At 38.8% G+C, this 23570-nt stretch overlaps 1 protein-coding gene across 7 annotated transcripts in view; it reads right to left on the reverse strand.

The window, feature by feature from the left end:
• Positions 1-23570, reverse strand: part of CCSER2 (coiled-coil serine rich protein 2) — a 162786-nt gene that overhangs the window by 133787 nt on the left and 5429 nt on the right. Inside the window, exon 2 of one of the 7 annotated variants that reach the window (XM_060286119.1) lies at positions 1144-1350. The exons of the other annotated variants lie outside the window; for them this stretch is intronic. The gene's annotated coding sequence lies outside the window, so the exon portion shown is untranslated. The remainder of the gene's footprint in view (positions 1-1143; positions 1351-23570) is intronic. 7 annotated transcript variants of the gene reach the window in all.

The raw sequence follows: 23570 nt of genomic DNA on the forward strand, positions 1-23570 counted from the left end.
CCTACCCTCCAAGTCCAAAATCATTACACTCACAAACCTTTCCAGTTAAAATTAATTTTGCATCCTTCTCTATTCCCTTCACACCAATAATAGAGCTGAGTCTGTCTTATAATTGTGTGCATGTTTATTTGACCCATAAGAAAGTATGAGAACATAAACTGTGCCTGCTATAGGATCACAAATATGACAGATCGTCAACTTTTAAGTAAACTCATAATCTTAGTGCAAATTAATTTAATAAATAGTAATCCAAGACTGAAAAGTAATTTCATTTTGTGGGCCTGTGACTGATTGGTAGTAGCGGCCTTGAGCAATACGTTGAGGACTCTGAGGTGAAATCTAGACTCTGCAGTAAAGAATCTTGATCAAACAGCAATATCTGCCATGAGCAGGAAAAGGGACAGCATATCCATGCTGGATGACTGCCATCCTCATTTTCTGATAATGACCTTTACCACAAAACATACTCCACACCTACAAATACTTTCAGGGTGACCATAAGAAAACTAGTAATGATATTAGATATAAGGGTCATTCTGCAAATCATTAAATAACACACATTAAAGATTCTGTCCTCTGGTGAGTCATCTGTAAGTCAGAAAGGCCTTAACATTTCCCTGCCAGTCACACGTAGACTGAGAACAGAACACTCTATTCTTTCACTTCTCTATGCTTCTACTTGACTGTCTGAAATGAGGGTAATATACGTTATCCCCCAAGAACATCTTAAGTATTAATAACTTAGAGGCACAAGATAAGCCCACAAGAAAGACACACTGTTACTACAAAATGTTTAGGGTACTATCACATGGCAGGGGAGAAAAAAGATTAGAACCTGAATGTACTATTTCCTATCAAGATTATTTACTGATTTCTAAATGCACAAATAACTGCAACATAATTGTTATCAATCATCTTGGACTGTGGTCTTAAAACTAAGCTAATCTGAGAGCTCAACTCTATAAAGTTTCCATATTTGCTTATGTTATGAATATTGTCACTTCATTTGTTGATGAGCTACCTTCTGTCTTTAAATATTCATGAAACTTTCTCCTATACTTACTTGTAACTCTGAAGTGAAATAAAACAGACATTGTGAATCTGCTTCATTTTAGTAGTTGTGCTGTCTTTGCTACACTTTACCTGATATGCAGTCGGTTAAGCAATTAAAAAATGCAGTCATGGGCTTCCCTGGTGGCGCAGTGGTTCAGAGTCTGCCTGCCGACGCAGGGGACACGGGTTCGTGCCCTGGTCGGGGAGGATCCCACATGCCGCGGAGCAGCTGGGCCCGTGAGCCATGGCCGCTGAGCCTGTGCGTCCGGAGCCTGTGCTCCACAACGGGAGAGGCCACTACAGTGAGAAGCCCGCGTACCGCAAAAAGAAAAAAAAAAAAAATGCAGTCATAAGTCTGAAAAAGTACATGTTGACTACATCATCTAATGATATAATCTTCTCTGAAATACTTTAACATTGTCTGTGAGCTTTAGTTTAATGCTGAACTAAGAATAATACCTGGTACAGGGCCTGGAAATATCTGAGATTTTGAGTTACTTCCTGTAAGAATAATTTTTTTAAGTATAGCACATTTAAAGTATGGTAGTTCACATATGAAAGAATTTTCAGAACTACTTATAAATTCTTTTTTTTTTAAACTACAAATCAAAGTTTTTTGCTTTTAAAAGGAATCCACAATTGGATAAGAAGGGAAAAGAAGGAGCAAATATTACTGAGTACTTATATAACAGGTAACATCCTTACCACATTGTCCCTGTTAATTGTTTAATCTTCCTAATATTATAAGGTGGTAGATTTCATTCTATTTTAAACAGATAAACCAAGATTCAGAAAGGCTAAAACACTTGCCCAAAGTCACAAGTTCATAAATTACTTAAGAGAATTCAGGTTCAACTCTACCTGATTCCAGGATCCAGGCAGACTGCCTTCCTGACAAAGGAATGAAATATTCTGAGAAGTTTACTGATAGCTAAGGACAACAGTGAAGGAAGGAACTGGATAGCTAAGGTTAGAGGAGAAGCATGAAGACTGCAAAGAACCTAGGTATTGATTAAAGAAGTTTTTGCAAAAGAACAAGTAAGAGCTTTCTCTTTTTCAAATTTCTTTCATATCAATTACCTTATCATCTGAGGAACCACCCACTCATATTCTTTTTTTTTAGTTTTTCAAATAGCTTTTTAGAAGGTATGAAATGCATACATTTTAGGGATTTTACATAGGCATAAATTCACTACTGAGTCCAAGAGCAGTTAACTGAACAACAATGCTGATGACTACATGCCCCTACCAGTCACTTCTTGAAACTTGCTTTCTCATTCAGATAACTACAGTTAATTTAAAAAAAAAAATTTTTTTTTTTTACCTTGTGTTACCCAACCATTTCCCTCATATCTTCTTCTCCCATGTTTTTTCTGGCTGTCATCTATGTCAAGTTGATTCAAAGCCTTGAATATAGCAATTAAATAAGTAAAAATAACACCTTCAAAAGTAAAGGTTTAAAACAATACAACTTCATTCCAGATTCTTCACAGTTTTAAAGAGTGCACACCGAGCTCAACCCAAAACCCCATTTTTTTTTTTTTTTTTAAATCAAGCTGACCTTTTTGTCCTCTAGCTACAATTTTTTACTCAGGCAGATGGGGATCAAAGCAACTTGTGGAAGTCTCAAAATGAATTTGTGGTTTGGGAACATTAAATGATGTTATTAAATGCAGATTCAAAGTATATTACTTCCTGAAACTTTAATTTAAGGAACAAAGAGAATACTAGCAGCTAAAGAAGAACTGGAAGCTCCCCTGGCCAACCACAAAAGCTCTCTCTCCAAATTTATTTAGTTCAGGTAAAACTCAATAACTGCGTAGGACATTCAAATGAATGTGTACTCCTATTTCTTGTCAACAAGCCAAGAAGGGTTCCTCAGACCACTCCAGGTTTATGTTCCCTTCACTGGAAACCAAGTTCTTTGAGAATACAAACTATGCCTTTCACTCTTCTGTTTCCTCACTGTGGCCCTAGGACATAGGCTCGCACATAATTGGCATTTTATAAATGCAGGTTGAAAGCAAGAAAAGCATATCCCTTAACAGTGATTTTCTGAGAATTTTGTTAGTTTTACCTCTAATCAACAATATAAGCATTTAGGGCTTCCCCGATGGCGCAGTGGTTGAGAATCCGCCTGCCAATGCAGGGGACACAGGTTCGAGCCCTGGTCCGGGAAGATCCCACATGCCACAGAGCAACTAGGCCCATACCCCACAACTACTGAGCCTGCACTCTAGAGCCCGTGAGCTACAACTACTGAGCCCGCGTGCCTAGAGCCCGTGCTCTGCAACAAGAGAAGCCACCGCAATGAGAAGCCCACGCACCACAACGAAGAGTAGCCCCCGCTCGAAGAGAAAACCCACGTGCAGCAACGAAGACCCAATGCAGCCAAAAATAAATAAATAATTTTTTAAAAAAAGCAATAAAAGCATTTATATGTATAAAGCATAACACAGCCTGACACAAGTACAAGCTTCTGTTTATAAACTCCTATTTTCCTAGGTAAAACAGGTACCCAAATTCATGATACTGATTTTTTTCCCACCCCTCCACAAACCACACTGGGTTATTAAACCCAATGAAAAAGCCAGTCTCCTCCCTGGTAGCTTTCTTGCTTAAGAATTTATTCTAATTTGGAATCTCATTCCCTATTCATACCCATGGCACCTAACTCTTTAAGTTTTTTCCAAGAAACCTACAACATTTGGCATAAAACATTATTTTAAAAAAATAAATTACAGGGGCTTCCCTGGTGGCGCAGTGGTTGAGAATCTTCCTGCTAATGCAGGGGACACGGGTTCGAGCCCTGGTCTGGGAAGATCCCACATGCCGCAGAGCAACTGGGCCCGTGAGCCACAACTACTGAGCCTGCGCGTCTGGAGCCTATGCTCCGCAACAGGAGAGGCCGCGACAGTGAGAGGCCTGCGCATCGTGATGAAGAGTGGCCCCCGCTTGCCACAATTAGAGAAAGCCCTCCCACAGAAACGAAGACCCAACACAGCAAAAATAAGTTAATTAATTAATTTTTTAAAAAGTCTCCATTCTTAAAAAAGAAAATTACAAAAGAAATGGGACATGACACAATCTCAGTCTGATTGTGCTCTTTATATGTTCTTTGTGTGATTTAATTACAAAGTATTTTAGATAATTACTCTGCAACTTTTAATTGAACTAGGATACTCATATTTTAACATTTTTAAAAAGTAAACATCCTTAAACTAGTTAACAGCATTTAATCAGTCCCCAGAGGTATTGGCACTGAGAATCTTATTGATTTTGTAAAAATCAGAGTGATTAAAGTTAGGTACAATATTTGCATCTATAAGTTGATCATGATGTAAGGCATAAGGACCACTGAATATAGGAGCAATCTTATTGTGCTTAGGCCTATCACAATTCAACTTCTTCCTCTGCAGGGAAGCCCCACTTAATTCACTGCATACCTCCACCTCAGATTACTATAACACTTTTTTGTTAAGCATCTATGAGACAAGATCCTAAAAAATAAACAAGGTAGGATATAATGCCTGCCAGGAGAAGCTTATGATCTGGCAAAGGAAGGAATGTTTTCATCATGGTCATGACTTAGAATACATTAATTCAGTCATCAAACATGTATTGAAAGCCTTTTTGAAGACATTTATTAAAAGATTTATTACAAATCAGGCTCTATGCTAGAGGATGTGGATACAACAGACACTCCAATACAGAGAAAAAGACATATAGACAAGAAAAGGGCAATGAAGTGCTATAATTGCTATAGGAGAGTATATGGGATAGTACATGAGGGTACAAAAAAGAAAGTACTTAATGGGAGAAGGGGATTTCATAAATGGCTTCATAGAGGAAGCCAATGCTTGAGTTGGGTCCGAATGATAAATAGTAAATAATAATATAATAATAAAGAAAATGTGAGAAGCAATACAGCCTAAGTAAAGAGTATAAACAAAAGCACAGAACAAGCGTGGCACATTCAGGAAACTGTTATTAATTAAATAAGGGTAGTGAACAGGGTTCAAAGAAATGCTGCAGGAAACGAGAGAAGTTCAATGGAAAAAATACAGCCTGCGAAAGGCCTTAAATGCCATACTAAGAAATTTGAACTTTACTACAGGCAGTAAGGAAGCCAAAGGGTTTTAAGTCAGAAAACAATGACCTGACCTGAATTTTGAAAACTGGCTCTGATTTCAGTATGAAGGATGGACCAAAGGAAGAAAGGTAGATAGGTTAAGAGGTTTTAACATGAAAATGATGGCAAGGGTTGTAGCAAAAAGGTTAGAGAAAAGATACAAATACAAAAGATATTAGCAATACTGAATCTTGAGAATTTGATCATAACAGTGGACACAAAATGAGAGCACAATATTTAATGAATAAATGGATGAATAATTGACTGCCTGATTAGGTGTAGGAGATGGAAATGGATAACTGATTGACTAATTTGATGTAGAGAGGAGAAAGGGTTCATGATTCCAGGCCTGACTGGACAGAGGGTGGTGCCTTTAATTGAGGGCAAACATTATGTCTAGGGAAAGAGATCGTAAACTTAGCATGTTAAGCTGACTTTGAGGTAACTTTGAGGTACCTACAGAGGGTGCAGGTGGGGATGTTTACAAGCCATGTAAAGAAGTCTGAAATGCAAGGGCAAGATCTGAATGGGAGATGATTTGGGAACTGTCAATACAAAGAAAACAGTCAAATGTTCCACCAGAAACAGGTGAGGTCATCTGGGGAAGATGTAGAAAAAGGAAAGAAAGGCTAAGGAGATCCAGGGGATCACGAACATTTAAGGAATGGACAGAAGGGGAAAAAAGCAACAAAGGCGGCTGAGAATGCACAATCCAAAAGGAAAGAAAAGAACTGGAAGAGAATTTGAAAATAATAGGCAGTAGTGTCAAATTCCACAGATAAGCAAAGAAAAACTAAAGACTGAAAGGAATGATCACCCTTGGTAGTTTGCAAATTTGCTCACCTTTGCCAGGGGAGTTTCAGGAGACAAGATGAGGCACAGAAAACTACAGAGTTCAAGAGTAAAAATAAGGTAAAGAAATAGAGTCAGGAAACGTTAATCCATTCTTTCAAAGACTAGAAAGAAAAAGGCAGTAACCTGAGAGGAAATAAAGGCAGTAGTTTTGGTTTTTTCTAATTTTGTGCTCTCTTTTCTAAGATGCAGAGAAAGAGCTAAAACAGCAGATTAAAAATAAGAAAATGGTGGGAAGAATAGCTACAGCAAGATACCACAGGATATAAGATGAGGATGGGCTTCCAGTCCCATGATGAGGCCTGGAATGCTAGACAGGAAAACAAGGCAGACATTCTGATTTACAGCTGAGTCACGAAGAAGGTGGTAGCTTGACAGGCACATTGCTCAGGGCTCTAGCCCTGGGAACACTGGACACTACTGCAGGCTCCACTCACCCACCTTAGTCGGGACTGGCTAAACCTGCAGGATGTGGGAATTGTGCTTGCAGCTGAACGGGGCTGTAGAAAGCAGGGACTAGGTCTTATTAGATGTTATGAGCAAACTCAACCAGCAAGATTATTGAGACAGTGGGCAATACAAATAATTTCAAAAATATAAATGTAATGAAAATGTCTGTAATATTTACTCAATAGCTTAATTTAAAAACTCATTTTTAAAATTCTCATCATCTAGCACAGAGCCTGGCACATAACAGACATCAGCGCACACAAGTGAATGATGTTGTGGGACCGACTCAGGGCAATATCCCAAGAGACAGAACACCTGTGGAAGGCAGGCTCTGCAGTGTTTCCAATGACCTGGATAGAAAAATCTCCTTCCTATGGGACCAGGAGGGTGGAAAAACCTAATTGTCCCTACAGAAAACAAAAGAGGACAACATGACTGTGAGGGGTCTTAATGATAACATTTTAAAAAAAACATTAATTTTTATTAAAAACATTAAAAAAACATTAATTTTTATCAAGAACAGTATATGTATGGCACTGTGCTGATCAGTTTATAAGAATTACCATATCTTAACCTCATTACAACACACAACAGGTACATTTATTCCCATTTCAGAGATGAAGAAACTCAGTTTTCTTCAGAGGTTAAGTAACTTGTCCCAGTTCACATAGATAATAAAGAACCAAGACTACTGAACCCAAGTCAGTAGCACTCAATATGATGAGTAGTGATAGTAGTGGTAGTAGTAGTAACAGCAGGAACAATAGCAGCTAACAAACACTCTTATAGCTCTTACTATGTGATAGGCAATGTTCTAAGGGTTTCATATTTATTAACCTTCACAACTACTTTATGAAGTAAATGTAATCATTTTACAAAGCAAGAAAGTAAACACAGAGGGGTTAGGTAGTTTTCCCAAGACCACACAGCTACTAAGTGGTGGGGCCAGGATTCAAATTTAACCATTACCCTATACAGCCTCTCTCCTATTCATTTTCTCTAAGCTAAGATGCAATATACTGTGTTTTTCAAACTGTTGTTCATGACATCAATGTATTGGTTTATGACAAGCAAGTTTTGTTGTAAATGAAAAGACTAGAATAGAATGGACTACTCCACTCTTTTCCCAATACCTTCTGTAGTGCTGGACGAGATGGCCAACATCCTGGGTGAACTACAAGAAAAGCATATGTAACGGATGTGTTTGTTTAGTTTTGTAATGGATGGGGAAGGAATCAATCAAATTTAACAGTGAAAAATATTCAAAAACTTATTCATGGAGCACAAATCAGAAAATCTGTTTCTTCTTCTTTAAATGTAAAAGTTGTATAGAATAGATAAGAGAAAATGTTTAAGAATTATTCAAAGTAACAGTAAAGTCAATTTCAATGAAAAAAAACCCAAAGAATAATCTATTTTTTTGAAGAAATCAACACTTCAGGGAAACAAGAATATGATGAAAAGGGTCAGGGATTGAAAATAGAAAGCTGAAAAAGATGCTCAATTTAACTCCAATAAGAGAAAAAAATGTAGCCACAAGGGGGAGACAACAGTTACTAGAGCCTTCTGAAGAACTGAAAATAAATAATATACAAATTGCAGTTTTTTTCAAGAATATCACAGTAAGAGGGCTTCCCTGGTGGCACAGTGGTTGAGAGTCCGCCTGCCGATGCAGGGGACACGGGTTCGTGCCCCGGTCCGGGAAGATCCCACATGCCGCGGAGCGGCTGGGCCCATGAGTCATGGCCACTGAGCCTGCATGTCCGGAGCCTGTGCTCCCCAACGGGAGAGGCCACAACGGTGAGAGGCCCGCGTACCGCAAAAAAAAAAAAAAAAAAAAAAAAAAAGAATATCACAGTAAGAAAAAAATTCACTTTTTAACAATGAATTATAACGTGGGTAGGAACTGTATCTTAAAATAATTCTTTATGCAAACATAGCTAAAGCCAAGAAAATGGAACAAGGAATGCAAATCAGACAACTATTGCAACCAAAAAAACGGAAGTCTCTTGTACGCTGAGTCAAAGATACTTCTTACCACCTAAAGGAATTAGAGGTAGCTAAGAAATCAACAAAAGGAAAATGAAAAGCAATTCTCTAAACAGGAAGATGACATAAGAACACTGGAAGTAGAACTGTCTGATTCAGATGATGCAGACAGAAGTTCTAAAAGCAGTTTGGGAAAGAAATCCTAAGTAAAAGGAGAGATACTGTCAGCTTCATCATTAAAAGTAAGTTATGGAACAAATAAGGAAAAACGAAGCTATAAAATGACAACTGGGAAATTTTTAGTGAGACAAGACGACAGACGAAGGAAGACATTTTTGCAAAGACGTAGCAGGTGAAGTTCAGGGAAATCTAAAACTTATTAGAGAACAAATAGAAGGCAAAGAGATGTTGGAAGAGTACACAAATAAATGTAGGCATTGATTGTCTGAAGAAGAAAAACAGCAAGGAGGGCTTCCCTGGTGGCGCAGTTGTTGAGAGTCCGCCTGCCGATGCAGGGGACATGGGTTCGTGCCCCGGTCCGGGAAGATCCCACATGCCGCGGAGTGGCTGGACCTGTGAGCCATGGCTGCTGAGCCTGCACATCCCTCCGTAATGGGAGAGGCCACAACAGTGAGAGGCCCGCGTACCGCAAAAAAAAAAAAACAAACAGCAAGGAGAAATTCTGATTGATGTAATTGAAAAATCAAAATCAAAACTGTCTGAAGGTGAAAAATAATTATATTATTTGGGGTGAATTACAAAATAATACTGGAATGGACCACTGTGAGGGAAAATGCCAGCAAAGGAGGACAGAAGTTGCAGATAACCTCAAAAGGCTTTATCGGAATTCTATTATCAAACCACCGATGAAAGATTAAGGTAGATTAAAGACAGTAAAATGTTGACAGACTCAGTCTTTTCATGTGAAGTAAGTGATTCCATTTGTGTGTAGTAATGGTCTTACTTGTCAGACCAAAGAAACGAGGCATGTCACATTCAGTGGACTTAGAGTAATAAACTTGCCTGCAATGTTTTTTCAAACCTGAAACAGTACTATAAAATGTAATTATTTTATGTAAACATTTTTGCCTTTGTGTTTCATATAAGGAAAACCAGTGTAGAACCTAAGACAGTTACAGCTTCAGCAGTTGTTATAATGTTCAGTTGGATTTTTAAAATTAATTTTGCAACATTTCACTGAGTCATTTTTATATATTTTGGAAACTAGATTTATTTTTAAAAAAGCAGTTTACTTATTTAAAAAAGCAGTTTTTCCCTACTTAATAATGAATCAATACCTTTGCTACATATACAGCAATAAGAATACAACAGAAAATATCAGAAGGCATCATGCATAGTGAAAGTACTTCATGACACTTTAGTTTCAGTTATGTGTATATATGTACGTGCAGCATGTAAAATGTTCTGATTATAAGTTTTAAAATACACAAGGATAAAACATTTTATTGCAACATCTAAGAAACTTGTAAAATGTAAAGACCCTACTGACAAACTTTTCCATATATAAAAAAAAAAACCTTGCACACTGGCTGCCACTCATCCATAGGACTGCTCCCCTCATTCTTCCCCTTTCCCCAGACCTGAGTAGACACTGTCACCTGATGGCCAGTGTAAACAATTGTATGTCTTTGGGGCCCTGTTCACACATCTCCTCTCCCTCACCCCACCTTCAAGATTTAGTCTCTTTAGCCTTAAAAGGAATGTGTGCACACAAGTCACCATTTTGTCTGTCTCCACTCTCATGAGTAATCCCATTCCATACAATCTCTTATTCTAGCACTATCCATAAAATTTTCTACAATAACGGAAATGTTCTATATCTGCCCTGTCCTATACAGTAGTCACTAACCACAAGTGGCTCTTGAGCCTTAGAATATGACTACAGTAGCTAAGGAAATAAATTTTTATTTACTTTTAACTCATTTAAATTTAAAAGCTACACGTGGCTAGAGGCTACCATAATGGACAGCACAGTCTTATACACAAACTTAAAAACCAAATATTTATCCATCTCTCCTTCTGTCTTTTCAAATTCTTGCCCAGTTACTACTTCAGAGAAAAAAAAAACAAAAAATCCTCTTGTTGGGACTTCCCTGGTGGCGCAGTGGTTAAGAATCCACCTGCCAATGCAGGGGACATGGGTTCGAGCCCTGGTCCAGGAAGATCCCACATGCCGCGGAGCAACTAAGCCTGTGCGCCACAACTACTGAGCCTGTTCTCTAGAGCCCACGAGCCACAAGTACTGAAGCCCGCACCGCCTAGAGCCCGTGCTCCGCAACGAGAAGCCACCGCAGTGAGAAGCCTGTGCACCGCAATGAAGAGTAGCCCCCACTTGACACAACTAGAGAAAGCCCGCGTGCAGCAACGAAGACCCAACACAACCAAAAATAAATTAAAAAAAAAAAAATCCTGTTTATTTTCACTCCACTTATAAATCACAAAACGTGCCTGAGGAAGACAGATAAACCTTGAAAATTAGATAAACAGTTAAAAATGGCTTATCATGAAAAATATTTTAAAGTAAAATTAGATATAATAAATAAAAGTGCTATAAACAATCTCTATATCCTTAAAAATGCCACTCTGTCATACAGTGTACTTTAAATTTAATAAACCAGAACTTTGGAATTGGGAAATTACAGATCATATAAGAAATTGAGTCCAGAGAAGTTAAAAGAATTTCCATTCAGATTCTGTTGACCACAGAGCCAGCTTTTCTAACACAGAAAAGAAACCTAGAAATTCTAGAAATTTCTAGAAATTCTTACCTAGAAATTCTTTCAGAATTCACTCAACAACCATTTACAACAAATTACTAGATACAAAGAACAGTAACACAGAAATCCTGCTCTCAAGCCCCTCATTCTTTATAAATGTCCACCTATCTCCTTAATACTCATCTAATAAAACTTGATTTTCTTCACATATCAATTAAAAAGCATAATTTCAATCAATTTTATTTTCTGGATTTAATTACTAACATCCAATGGTGTTACTGTCTATTATTTTGGGTTGACAAACATAAAATAATGGTTTTATGAGAAAATAGCTTTCCAAATATTAAATAAAACATCTTTAAGTTTGGAAATTACTATAATTCAATTCTAAAGACATTTCTCTGTAAAAACAAAGTATGGAGTTATTTTTAAGTTTGCTTTTAAATATGCTAGTTATAGTATATAAGTAAGCTTCTCAGAAAAAACTTTCTAAACTTTAGTTATAATTACCACTTAATTATTAGTTTTAATTGAAAATATTAAAATAGTAACCTATTTCAGGATAGTAGGAATTGTAGTCTTGGTAGAAAACATTCAAATAATATACCAGCAGTCTAAGGTTTTGGTACCTTCAAGAAATAATTTAGACAGGAAAGAATACCCTAAACAATCCCTCAAGTCATTCAGTCTATTTCAGGTCTCTAAGCCAATCTGATACATTACTGCAGAAAAATTAAAATGTTTTTAAATCTCAAGAAAATAAATTTGGGGCCTTAGTTTAACTTTAGCAATTTTAGTTGATGAGCTCAAAAGGGTTAACAGTGTGATAAGGCCACACACAGGCAATCTTAGACTACACTAAAAGAAATGCACCATGGGGTTTCCCTGGTGGTGCAGTGGTTGAGAGTCCGCCTGCCGATGCAGGGGACGCGGGTTCGTGCCCCGGTCCAGGAAGATCCCACATGCTGCGGAGCGGCTGGGCACGTGAGCCATGGCCGCTGAGCCTGCGCGTCCGGAGCCTGTGCTCTGCAACAGGTGAGGCCACGACAGTGAGAGGCCTGCGTACCAAAAAAAAAAAAACAAGGACCACAACATATTTGGGTTTTTTTAATTCTTAAAGATGTAGGAAAAAACACTCAGTAAAAGCTGAGGGAAGAAATAAAAGTTACTAAAGAACCTAAATATGTTATGACTACAATTCTAGTAAAAAGGTGTTTTGGTTTTTTTCTTTACCTTGGACATAGCAGTATGTAGAAAGAGTCTTCCTCTAATTACATAGCAAATGAGACACAGCAACTAGGGGTTGCTGATAAAGAACTGAAATATTAAAAACACTATGCACAATCCCCAAATCGTGTTTACTTCAGTAACACAAATAATAATTTCATAACTACTTCAATAACAAATAATTTCATAAACTATGACTGAAAAAAAGTTAAAGGCTGAGGCCTGAGTATCAACCACACCTTAAAATCAAAGTACATTTATATTTAACCTATGCTGGCAACTGGTCAATACAACGCAAGGAACGCTTCAGTGACAAGAAAATACATATGATAATATTCTAGACACAACTTTGTTCTCTATTATGAAAGTAACTTTAAGTAAAATTATGTTAGGTAAGAATAAGCAACTTAGTAAACAAATTAAAAACTAATCATTTTACTGTGAAAGGTAGTTTTCAAATACTACAATTAAACTTGCCAGTCACAATATGATTAAACGAGAATACACATAAAGTACTTCAAAAACAAAACTATAAAGCAGAAATACATCTTTACCCCAAATGACTATATGGTAATACTGCAAAATGTCTCACTATCAAACGTTGAAATACCAAATGCTTGAAGGATACTTCTGGGCTTATAAAATTAACAAAACTTAGGTTAGTCCTTAGTGGGGCTTGATCCTCTTTTAGTACTTAGAAAATCCAAATATATCACAACACTGCCAGTTTGTCCTCCCAACCCCTTAGGAACTAGCTCTTTCTCTATTTCATGCCTGGTACTGCTTAAGGTCTACTTGTGGTCTACGTCACTTCTCTCCTCCACTCATGAAAGCTTCCTGACACTTGGCATATAATCCCCATGTGCTGCCCAAAGTTACTGCTCTGGACTCATCCAGAGTTGCCCAAACCCTCCAGCCCCATCTGGGGAACAGTAGGCAACCCAGCTCAGTCATTAGTTCCTTGGCAATGGCAAGTACTTGCTTCTAACCATCCTCTTCTGCACTCTCTTATTATGAGTAGGAGAATACAATGTTTCCTACTCATCTAGGTACTCTGTCTATATGATGGCTGTCTATTCTCCTAGTTTCCTTTAGATCTCTCCAACTCGTGGAATACAATGCACATGTCAATTTGTAATAATTCTCAACTCTGTCCTGTGTTCTCCAACACTACCTCATTTCTTAATCTAGAATCTTATCATCTAGAGCCAGTATTCTAGCATAAATTTCCTTAATTCCCTACCTTCAGTTTCTTCCCCTTCAATTCATCCCTATAGTTTTCCCAGAGTTGATATTTAAAATCATAAATCTGGGGTTTCCCTGGTGGCGCAGTGGTTGAGAGTCTGCCTGCTGATGCGGGGGACGCGGGTTCATGCCCCGGTCCGGGGGGATCCCACGTCCCACGGAGCGGCTGGGCCCGTGAGCCATGGACGCTGGGCCTGTGCGTCAGGAGCCTGTGTTCCGCGGTGGGAGAGGCCGTGGCGGTGAGAGGCCGGTGTACCGCAGAAAAAGAAAAAGAAAAATCATATATCTGATGTCACTCTTCAATTTAAAATCCTTCAGTGGTCCTCGAAAGAACAAACACCTTAAAACAGTACTAACAACAGCAGGTGACAGCTGCTGAGAAGTTGTATGCCAGGTACCTGCATTACCTCATTTAAATCTCACAACAATCCTACAGTGTAGATATATTCATTATTCTTATTTTCCAGATTTAAGCAAAACGAAACTTGGAAAAATCACATGATCTGTCCATAGCCACACAGTAAGAAAATGCAGCTAAGATTACAAAAGCCTTCAAAATCTGGCTTTTACTCCTTTGCAGCAGCTCTCTCCCACAACTACCCAATAAACCCTGCCTTCCACTTATATTAAACCACCCAAAGATATGTGACCATACTATGATCTTTCAGGACTCCTTACCAGTCTTGGTACCATACTACCCCCCTTGGCTCAAAATGCCCACTCACCCACCTTGGTCCACCTTGGGAACTCTCTCTGAAGACTTTTTCCTTTCTTTCTTACCTCCTCCACAAGGGAGGTTCCCAGGCAAAACAATATAAGCCAAAATGATACACACACCCCACTCTAAACTTCAAAATGCTACAATACAGAATGCTCAAATGGATTTTCCAAGGTAATTTCCAGGTGAGAATATAGTGCCAGCCTCATAAACTCTACATTTATCAGAAAAGTAAATAAAGATCAACAATGTAGCAAGAGCAAAGGCTAATAAAAATACATTTAATACTTTTGCAAAACATTCACAACATGTAAAATTCAATTATTTTGAAATATGTGGTAAATCATCCCGAATATAAAGGATCAAATTTAAAAATACTTTCTTCTGCAAGTTTGGACTTCTTTAAATGTAACAAGCAAGATAAATTCTACAAAATTTTACAAAATCTGTTAGCAAACCAAGACAAAATTCAAGAAACTAAAGAGCTCTTCTATGACTATATCTGGGATCAGAAAATGACGATTCAATACTAAACAATTTGTGCTTATGAATCATATTAGATGATGTAGAGGTACAGGGATTATGTTACCACATCTGCAGCATCAGCATATTAGGCCTGCATCTTCCAGGAACATGCAACAATAATATCAGGAGTCTCTTTTGGGTATTAACTGAGTTTAAACAGCATTTCTTCAAGGTACTACTCAAATATATTAGCTTACAATTCCCCACGCTAAAGCTCCTATTTTCATCTATTCACAGCCTCAAGATCTTCCTGCTTAAGCGTTAAGCTAAGAAAGGAAGAAGTCTTCAGAGTTTCCATGATGGACCAAGGTGGGTGAGTGGGTATTTTGAGCCAAGGAGGTAGTATGGTACCAAGACTGGTAAGGAGTCCTGAAAGATAGTAGTATGGTCACAGATCCTTGGGTGGTTTGGTATAAGTGGAAAGCAGGGTTTATACTTAATTGCTCTTTAACTGGCATTTGGACACAAAGCACCAAGTGTTACTTTCAAAGTTTTAATCTCTTTTCTAGCTCATTAAGAAAATGTCCTATAAGATCACTTCTAGAACTTATCCATATATCTTTTCTTGCTTTTCCCCACTAATCCTTACAAATCATATTCTTAACTCTTAAGCAAATTTCTTGTAAAAAGCATAAACTACTTCTTAACAATATCACCTAACAGAGATATTTAGGAAATTGACCTTTAATGGTTCAAGCACTATTCTAGGGTGGCATATCCAAAATTATTTTGCCTTTGACATTCCTACTGGATACAACCAACATGCATTTCCTGTAGACTATCCAGGACCAAGCAGAAGAATTACTTTCAAAGGGTTTTTTTTACAATGGTCTACTCAGGATATTAGAGCCTGGCCGAAGGAAACAGTAAGGAGAACGGAGAAGGAAAAGCTCCATCAGCAGAACTTGACAGGCAAAGGAAAATGAACAGAAGTCAAGATGATTCTCAGGTTTATAATTTGGGTAACTGAGTGACTGGCAGCATCACTAACCATGGCAGGAAATGAAGTGAATACATAAGTCTGGAGAAGACCACGTACTAATTTTTGATGTTTTAAATTTCAGGTTTTCTGCTGAACTATCAGGTAGGCATTCTAAATAGCAAACTTAAGGACTGTAATGCTCGAGAGAGAAACTAGGGTGGATAAAAGAACACAGATATGAGATAACAAAAAATAATATGTTCAAGAAAGCATAACAATGAAGAAAAAAAAAGTCAGGCTGAAACCTTGGAAAACATGAACATTAAGGGACAGGAGTTAGTAATGATAGCTGAGAAAGAAGAGGTAAAAAAGAGAAACAGGAGAGAGTGATATCATGGAAGCCAAGAAAAAGAGGGTGTCAAGAACATGGGCACGATCAGCTAAATGGTTCACTCAGGATTTAACAATTAGGAACTATGTCCAAGGTTAATACAATTTCAACAAGTAGAGGAAGCAAAAGTAATAAAAACACTGTTGGGAGAAGGAAACAAAAAAGGAAGAGTGCAAAGTGTATTTGGCAAAGTGTATTTGGAACAGAATGTAGAAGAGTTTTGCTGGAATGGAAAGTTCATGTAGCAGAAGACAAGACAGGAAGTCTGGGCCAAAGACTTTGCATTCAAGATTTTATTCTATTTTAGATTTTATTCTGTGAGGAAGAAGAAAGACAAGTAGCTTTTCTTTTTTCTTTTTGAAACAACTACCCTGGTGACAACATTCATGATGAACTGGAATGACGAGAGTTACAAGCTATTAAGCAGTCTTAAAATTATCTAAACATAGTAATGAGGGCCTGAAAGAGGTTGGCAGTAGACAAAGTAAGAATTAAGAGATACATGAAGGAGAGATATTCTCTAAGCCCAGTGTGCCCTAGATATTCCACTATTACTATATTATTATACTCATCACATTGCACCATAATCATCTGTGGACTGGAGTATAATAATAATCATAGGGCTTCCCTGGTGGCAGAGTGGTTGGGAGTCCATCTGCCAATGCAGGGGACACGGGTTCAAGCCCTGGTCCGGGAAGATCCCACATGCTGCAGAGCAGCTGAGCCTGTGTGCCACAGCTACTGAGGCTGCACTCTAGAGCCCGCGAGCCACAACTACTGAGCCCGCTGGCCGCAACTACTGAAGCCCGCACGCCTAGAGCCCGTGCTCTGCAATAAGAGAAGCCACCACAATGAGAAGCCCGTGCACTGCAACGAAGAGTAGCCCCCGCTCGCCGCAACTAGAGAAGGCCCGCACACAGCAACGAAGACCCAACGCAGCCAGAAACAAAATAAATAAAATAAATTTTTAAAAATAATCATATTATTATACTCATCACATTGCATCATAATCATTCGTGGACTGGGACCCTCTCTTATTCGGCCTCTCATTACTAGAACTAACAAAACAGGACACAGGAAGAGGCCAAAAAAATTTTGTTGAATTACAATAGAACTCAGTAATGATAAAATATAGAAGTGGGACTTAAAGTTACTGCAGAGAAAGCTAAGTGACTACAAGACGGTAATATAGAAAACACTAATGGAGAAGTTAAGATCAAGTTTAGGGAATGAGTTTAAAATATGTTTAGGATGAGACGTGTCTAAGGACAACATTCAAATAGAAATATCAAACAGCAAAAAATGAAACCACAGAAGGAAAAAAAAACCCATAGGGATTAGGGGTGCCAACCCTCCATTCAGCCAAAAATCCAAGTACAACTTACAGTAAGCCCTCCCTATACTTGGTCCCTCTGCATCACAGATTTCACCAGCTAAGATCCTGTAGTACTATAGTATCTACTCTTGAAAAAATTCCACACATAAGTGGACCCATGCAGTTCAAACTTGTGTTGTTCAAGGGTAAACTGCATTCAGATATTCAAACAAAAAAGAGAATTTTGAGATACATCATGAAGTCATCAACAAATCTTATTATTTGCTCATAAGAACAAATATTTAACAAAATACCAATTTCCTAAGACACTTTGGGGGTATGACTCTATCTTTAAGAATGCTATCTGAATTGCTTACTTGCATATTCTGTAAAAATTAAATTGATGTAAAAGCCCAACCAAATAGGTCAATCAAAACTGGGTCAATAGGGCTTCCCTGGTGGCAGAGTGGTTAAAAATCCGCCTGCCAATGCAGGGGACATGGGTTCGAGCCCTGGTCCGGGAAGATTCCACATGCCGCAGAGCAACTAAGCCCATGCGCCACAACTACTGAGCCCGTGCTCTAGAGCCCGAGAGCCACAACTACTGAGCCCACAAACCTAGAGCCCATGCTTCGTAACAAGAGAAGCCACTGCAATAAGAAGCCCATGCACCGCAACGAAGAGTAGCCCCCACTCGCCGCAACTACAGAAAGCCCACACGCAGCATAGAGAAAGCCCGCCTGCAGCAACGAAGACCCAACGCAGCCAAAAATAAATAAATAAAATAAATTTGTTTAAAAAAAACTGGGTCAATACTAAATAATTACTTGCTTTATTTATTCATTCATTCAAAAATATTTATTGAGTGACTATCAGTTTGCATTGGGACAAGGGGAACCAGATACAAAGCAAATAAAGTAACATATAGCAAATACTACAACAAAGTCACTGCAAAATGTAAAGAAACACAGGTAACACAGAACAAAGAATATAATGGAGGATGGGTAGAGAAGGCATGATGAAAATAGACCTAGAAGCTGTCCTGGAAGAGGAGACACCTATGTTGGGCTTTTTAAAAGATGAAGTGATTTAACAAGATAGCTAAGAAGCTGAATGGTATTCTGGAACAAAAGGAATAGTATGTGCAAAAGCATGGAGATGTCAAAAAGAGTTTCTCATCTTCATGGAAACATGACAGATATGTCATGGCACAGCTCATGGAAGACTTTCTGTACACTGATAAGGAATCTGACCCTTATCCTATAGTCCTGTGGTAAGAAACATCAGATGTGCATTAAAATGCCCTACGGAGTACTCTAAATCCCCTAAAGCAGAGTGCAAGTGCAGGCAGGAGATGGAGAAGCAAAAAACAGGGCAGAGCCACAGAAGATTTTTAAGCAATAACAAAACTTGTTTCAGAAATCCAAAAGTCAGTAGCAGTGGCTAAGGGAAGAAAACCTCGAGGAAAACTGAAGAAGATTAAGAAGCGATTGCAATAATGCTCCAGCACTAAATACTGACAACTACCTACTCAAACATAAATGAACCACAGAAAGAGGCACATAAATGCTGTAACTGTAATATGCGCTTTGAACCATGAGTTTCAGAATTCATCTCTGATAACAACTCAATAATCAGAAGCAATTACAGTAAAAGTACAATCAGGGACATTAAAAAAAAAGGGAAAAAGAGTGGCCACCAAATTTTCCCCTTAAACGTACTTCATCTATACTTTAATTTAAAAGGTTTTTTTAATTAAAAAATTTTTTTTTTCTTTTTAAAAAAGATACTTCATAATAAAACTACCATAGCAGGCAGAGATTACTAAATCCAAATTTAGAACCTACCAAATGGCTACTAGCACTGTGCAAAACTACTGAGAATGATAATCAGTAAAAAGTTACCAGAGGGCTTCCCTGGTGGCGCAGTGGTTGAGAGTCCGCCTGCCGATGCAGGGGACACGGGTTCGTGCCCCGGTCTGGGAAGATTCCACATGCCGCGGAGCAGCTAGGCCCGTGAGCCATGGCCGCTGAGCCTGCGCGTCTGGAGCCTGTGCTCCACAATGGGAGAGGCCACAACAGTGAGAGGCCCGCGTACCGCAAAAAAAAAAAAAGTTACCAGAGAAAAACTGGTCAATAACAACAACAACAAAGATTATTTAACGGATTCCTAATAATTCATTAAAAATTTTGTTACCCACATATAAAAACAACAGTTTTGAACTGATGAAAATTCACCAAACTGGGGGGAAGGGATGTTCTTTAATACCTATCTCCACTAGCCACTGTCTTCATTTGAAAAAATATAGGTCAGTACATAAGGACACATATATGATAATGACAGACCTTAGGGTCACAGATAAGGATAAAATTAATTTCATTTATTTTTCAAAGAAATAGTTCCTGTAATTTTTTTTCTCTCTACTGGGTCATTCCATCAGCTACAAATATACTAGAAAAGCACCCATCTTTTAAAAAAATTAAAATTCCTTGACTCCACATCCCCTCCAGCCAGCACCCTGTTTTTCCTCAGTTTCAGTTGAGACTCCTTGAAAACACTGGCTGTCTCCAATTTCTCTCCTACAGGTCCCTCTTAAACCCTCTCCAATCAAGTTTTCATCTCCATTAATCCACCATGAACAACTTAAGGTCACCAATGATTTTCCTTTTTTGTTTGTTTGGTTTTTTTTTGGTTGTACCACGAGGAATGAGGAATCCTCATTCCCTGACCAGGGATCAAACCCATGCCCCCTGCAATGAGTAGAAGTGCGGAGTCCTAACCACTGGACCTCCAAGGAATTCCCACCAATGATTTTCATATTGTTAAATCTAAGTCACATCTTAGTCCCCGATCTAACTGCAGCCAACAAAACTGATCACTCACTTCCCCCTTCTTAAAACATTTTACTTGGCTTCAGAGATAACCACTCACTCTTCATTTTCCTTCTTTGGAGGGTGCTTCTTACTCTCATTTTTTAGCTCTAGCACTAACTCTCTCTCCAGGTCCCTCTCTCTCATTAGAGGACCCCAAGGCAAAGTCTCTGACTTCTCCAGTCACACTCACTTCCTAGATTATCTTAATCAGTTCTAATGGTATTAAATACTATCTCTATGCCAATGACTGGAAATTTATATCCCCAGCCCCTCCTCTGAACTGAAATGCAGACTCATGTATACCCAGCTGTCTAGACAGTATCTCCACTTGGACTGCTAACATATCCAAAACTGAACGCATTACTCCCCCTAAAACCTGCTTCTCCTGCAGTCTTCCCCATCTCGGTAAACTCCATTCTTTCAGTGGTTCAGGTCAAAACCTACAACCCACATCTAATCCACCATCAAATTCTGTTGGCTCTGCCTTCAAAATATACTGTGAGCACTTCTCCTAACCCTGCCTAAAATCACCATCATCTCCCACATGGCATTATTGCTGAAGCCTGCTGAATTATCTCATTATGCCCGCCTATGACATTCTCTACACACCAGTGGAAAGGTCTATTTAAAACAAGTCAAAATCAATGGATGGCTTCCCACTTTCAGGGTAAAAGCCAAAAAGTTCTATTGGCCTGTAAGGCCATATATGATCTATTTTGCACTCCCACTACCATCCCTTTGGCCCCTTCACCCACCTCTCTGGCCTCATCTTCCACCAATCATTCCTCACAAGGCCTCCAATGATCTGTTTATCACTCCTCAAACAGGACAAGCATGCTTCAGACAAAAGACATCTGCACTCTTATTCCATCTTCCTCAAATGCTCTCCCCTAATATCTGTACAAATTAGATCACAACCTCACTTCTTCCACATCTCTGCTCACCACTGATCACTGCAGCATCCCCTGTGTTCTTTTCACCTTATTCTGCTTTGTTTTTTTCCACAGCAGTATAATAGCTGACATATTGCATACATACTTGTTTATTTTCTGTATCTTATTATTAGAATATAAGTTCCACAAGGTCAGAAAATGTGTTTTCTTCACTGCACCATTACTACCAAGTGCCCAGCTGGTATTTGTTGAATGGAAAGATGGCATGAATGAGGAAAATCCAGATTCAGGATCTGGTCTCAAAGTCTGGGTTGAGGAAACTTACAGTGTAGAAATCCTCAAGTAGTGAAAAAAACATCAACTGCAAAAGTGGCCACAACAATGGCCAAGTCTACATGTCTAGCTGATGCCAATAATAAATAAGGGCTGACAAGTCCAGACTATCTTAAAATAAAGGAAATAAGCTTGAGATAAAATGTTTAAATAAAAATAAAAGAAAGAAGAAGAAATGGCCATCCCTGCCTCGCTATTCCCTGTAAAGAAATACCACCTGGATATGTTTCCTGTAAGCTGGCCTACCAAGTTAGACCAAAATATTACCAGACCCATTCTACACACTTAAATAGCTGTTAGGAATAGTCCCTGCTTTTCTAAGGTATGGGCTTCTGAGAAAATTGTAACTCCCAACCCTAACGCTGGCTGCCAAGACATAATGGTCAGAGAAAGCTCTCAAATTTCCCCAAAGCACTCAGGCTGCAACCAAATATCATTAATGTAATGACAACAACAATTCAAAGTACCTTCTGGTTTCTGCCTATCTTCATTTTCTCTAGTGTATGCACTAGGGTATCTGTCATCAAGAGACTGTGGTATCTTGATATGGGGGGAGGGAGGTGTGTGGAGGGGGGAGAAGGGGAGAGAGAGAAAGAGAGGGAGGGAAAGAAAGAGAGAGCAAATTCAAAGAAACAGGACCTGGATTTATTTTTTTCCATTTTAAAGAGAGGTAGATTGCCAGGGAATAGAAAGCATCTGTTAAGATACAAGATGTCACCTGGGCTCTTCAATATGACACCAAAACAGAGATCACAGAGGAACCAAAACCCTGAGAAATCCAGCATTCCTCAGCTAAAGAGCTGTCTTGCATCTCCCATTACCATACATAGAATTGAAGAGATGGTGCAGGAGACCATGCCAAAATGGACAGCTGAGAGCAGTAATGGGGGAGGGAAGAGTGGTAACAACCATGGAAAAGCAGGGGAGAGGAATAATTACCCATGTTTTTTCTCTTTTCCCCCTTCCTATTCTACTTACCAAGTATAGAAGAAACTGGGCAGATGAATACAAGGAAGGACAACACAGACAGTGAAGGATAACGATGCTCTGAAGCAAAAGGTAGCAGAAGAAATCATGCACAAATTCCTTTTCTAAGTCACTCTTCGAAAAACAAACATGAAGTTATGAACTGACCGAGGAAATTTAAAATTTAAAACAAATTCCCACACTTTAGATAATAACAGAACTATACAAAGAGAAGAGAGATTCTTAATTATTTGGAATGATGGTCCTGGGGCATTTTTAAGATCAACAATCCTCAAAGATGATCTAAATATTTTCGAACTAACTTACTGATCAACATGGGAAAGGTGAAAATCTTTCACTTTCATGGACGCAGGCTTTAAGAATTCTCTGGCTTCCCAATGGCTCCAAATCTCAAAATAACCCATTTGAGGTCAGAGAGGTAACTCTGGGGGCATTCAAAGGCAATCAACTCAGCAGAGAAGAGCTAAAAACTCAGAGATTACACCTATCATACTCTTGATTGGTCAATTCACTTAAAAAGAAAGGAGCGTTCTGACTGGTTGCTCTTTATAGGCTGAGTCACGCCCCAGCATCAGCACCTGTAGCAAGAAGATGGTAGAAGCTAAAAGAGGGCACAGGATACTCTGAGAAAGGGGGAGGGGCGGGGGTCCGGGGCGGGGGGCGGGGAGGTCAGCAACAAAGGAAAGACGATTTAATGCCATGCAGCCACTGGCCATCAGCAAATCACAGTAGTGCACGCGAACCAAAACTGTTTGTAGCGTGAGGTGGCATTCCGTGTTTACTTCTGTGCGAATACTTCCCTCTCCTTAAGGCTCCTCTTCTAATCCTGCACTGATGGCTCTTCCCCCTCCTCCCTGACAACTGTCATTCTCTAGAGCTTCTCTTCCTCCAGCCACTTTTTGATTTTGGTGATTTGGTGTTTCCTAC

This window comes from Globicephala melas, chromosome 16 (assembly GCF_963455315.2).
Source record: "Globicephala melas chromosome 16, mGloMel1.2, whole genome shotgun sequence".
NCBI classification, from domain to species: Eukaryota; Metazoa; Chordata; class Mammalia; order Artiodactyla; family Delphinidae; genus Globicephala; species Globicephala melas.